This window comes from Rhinopithecus bieti, unplaced genomic scaffold (genome assembly GCF_001698545.2).
Source record: "Rhinopithecus bieti isolate Rb0 unplaced genomic scaffold, ASM169854v2 scaffold_46234, whole genome shotgun sequence".
NCBI lineage: Eukaryota > Metazoa > Chordata > Mammalia > Primates > Cercopithecidae > Rhinopithecus > Rhinopithecus bieti.
Window position 1 is genome coordinate 17,731 of NW_016818293.1, and position 2,950 is coordinate 20,680.

The 2,950-nt window shown below is 45.8% G+C and overlaps 1 pseudogene across 1 annotated transcript; it reads left to right on the forward strand.

The window, feature by feature from the left end:
• The first annotated feature begins 56 nt into the window (after positions 1-56).
• On the forward strand, positions 57-280 carry LOC108518404 (metallothionein-1E pseudogene; annotated as a pseudogene). Its single transcript, XR_001882360.1, has one exon. The product of XR_001882360.1 is annotated as a metallothionein-1E pseudogene (transcript).
• Positions 281-2,950: the final 2,670 nt, after the last annotated feature.

Here is a 2,950-nt window from a genome sequence, read left to right on the forward strand (position 1 = left end):
AAAAAAGACGCCGTCCACGTGCACCTTGCAGTCTCTCCATTTCTCGCTAAGATCTCCAGCCTCACCGCGGCTCGAAATGGACCCCAACTACTCCTGCGCCACTGATGTCTCCTGCGCCTGCGCCGGCTCCTGCAAATGCAAAGAGTGCAAATGCACCTCCTGCAAGAAGAGCTGCTGCTCCTGCTGCCCCGTGGGCTGTGCCAAGTGTGCCCAGGGCTGCATCTGCAAAGGGGCGTTGGAGAAGTGCAGCTGCTGTGCCTGATGTGGGGACAGCTCTGCTCCCAGAAGTAAATAGAGCAAACTTTACAACCTGGATTTTTTTTTTTTAATACAACCCTGAGTCATTTTCTGCATGTCTTTTATATTAAATATGTGAATGGCAATAAAAGAATTTTGACTTGAAAAAAAAAAAGTATAACCAAACTGCTCTCTTTCACACTCTCAATTTCTGCTGGAACAGCATAACCCAGTACTCCACAGAGCAGACCCATCCTAAAGCAATTATTGTCTCCACGTGCAATACTTTACTCTGGCCACGTCTGTCACATCAATAGCTTCAACTTGCGGGCCAAGGAGTACTCCTAAACATTCATTATGCCTAGATGCTAAAAAATCTAGATAGCAAACAAGTAACAAGTACGATCCCTTTCTCTGCTATCATTAACTCTCTGCCTTTCTTCTTTAGTTTCTCTATCAGTCACTGCTGTCATTCCCCACGCTAGTTTCAGAAACTCAGAGTATATATACTTACTGTCCTGGTTCCCGTGTGTACCGGTGTGATACTGTGAAATATATATATTTCGCCTTCCTCCCAGTTTCCTGGCATACAACTACTAAAATCCTTGGACTCTCCAGTTATGTGTTTTTGTATGCTAATGATTGACTGATAGCTTCAGGATATGACTCACCCGAAAGACAAAGGCCAGCCTCCAGGGAGTGGAGAATGGCTGAAGGTCAAGTTGAGCACCAGTGGCCAATGGTTTAATCAATCATGCCTATGTAATGAAAACTCCATAAAAACCCAAGAGGACAGAGTTCAGGGAGTTTCTGGATGACTGAATACATGGGAGTTCCTGGAGTGGGGTGTGCCCAAGGAGGGCACAGAAGCTCTGCAGTCCTTCCCGCATACCTCGCCCTATGTATGTCATCTGCATCCTTTGTAATAAAGCAGTAAATGTAAATGTTTCTCTGAGTTCTGTGAGCCACTCCAGCAAATTAAACCCAAAGAGGCAGTTGTGGGAACCCCAACTTGAAGCTGGTTAGTCAGAAGTTCTGGAGGCCTGGACTTGCGATTGGTATCTGGGGTGGGGGGTAGTTTTGGGGACTGAGCCCTCAACATATATGGGATCTGATGCTATTTCAGGGTAGATAAAGTTAGAATTGAATTAGAGGACACCCAGTTAGTGTCCGCTGCAGAATTGATTGCCTGTTTGTTGCTGAGGAGAAATCCCCTACCTTTGGTCACAGAATTCTTCTGCATTGATTGTTGCTATGTTGGTGTGAGACCAGAGGGAAAAACCTGTTTGAGAGTTTTTTCCGAAGAATCCAAACATGATTAGTTTTCCCTAACAAGTGGGAAGAAGAGTGCCCCCCAAAATTCATGTCAACCCAGAACCTGTGGACAGGTCTTTGCAAATGTAATCAAGTGAAAAGAAAGTCATATCAGATTAGAGTAGGCCCTAAATCCCATGTGATTGATGTCCTTCTAAGAAGAGGAAAATGTGGCCGGGCACGGTGGCTCACGCCTGTAATCCCACCTACTCGGGAGGCTGAGGAAGGAGAATTGCTTGAACCCGGGAGGCGGAGGTTGCAGTGAGCCAAGATCACCCCATTGCACTCCAGCCTCAGCAACAAGAGCGAAACTCCATCTCAAAAAATAAAAAAAAGCCCAGGCATGGTGGCTTACACCTGTAATCCCAGCACTTTGGGAGGCCAAGGTGGGTGGATCACAAGGTCAGGAGTTCAAGACCAGCCTGGCCAAGATGGTGAAACCCTTTCTCTACTAAAAATACAAAAATTAGCTGGGCATGGTTGTGTATGCCTGTAATCCCAGCTACTCAGGAGGCTGAGGCAGGAGAATCGCTTGAATCTGGGAAGCAGAGGTTGCAGTGAGCTGAGATCGTGCCATTGCACTTCAGCCTGAGCGACAGAGCGAGACTCCGTCTCAAAAAAGAAAGAAAGAAAGAAAGAAATTAGCCAGGCGTGGTGGGGAATGCCTGTAATCCTAGCTACTCAGGAGGCTGAGGCAGCAGAATCACTTGAATCTGGGAAGCGGAGTTTGCAGTGAGCCAAGATCCTGCTATTGCACTCCAGCCTGGGCAACAGAGCAGGACTCCATCTCAATAAATATATGTATATATATATACACGAAGAGGGAAATTTGGATGTAGACACACAGAGGAGAATGCCATGTGAAGGAAGAGATCTGAGTGATGTGTCTACAAGCCAAAGGATGCCAAGGGTTAGTGGCAATCACCAGAAGTTAAGAAGAGGCAAGGATGAATCATCCCCTAGAGGCCCTGCTGACCCCTTGATTTCTGACCTCTAGCCTCTAGAACCATGAGAGATAATAAATGTCTGTTGCTTTTAGCCACTCGGGGGAATTTGTTATGGCAGCCTATGGAAACTAATACAACTTGTTTCTATTTCCTTTCTTTTTGGTTAGACCCTGTCTAAACGCCAAGGATTTTTTTTTTTCACTAGTTCACTAGTAAGTTCGTTCCCCTTTGAAAAAGTGAGTATAATGCCAACTGGATTTCATCAAACATCTTCATCAGTGAAGCAATTAGGACGGCTGAAATAGTACCAAGTGGTACCAATTTAGAATACAGCTTTTTTTTTTTTTTTTTGAGATGGAGTCTCATTCTGTCACCCATGCTGGAGTGCAGTGGTGTGATCTCGGCTCACCACAACCTCCGCCTCCTGGGTTCAAGCGATTCTCATGCTTCAG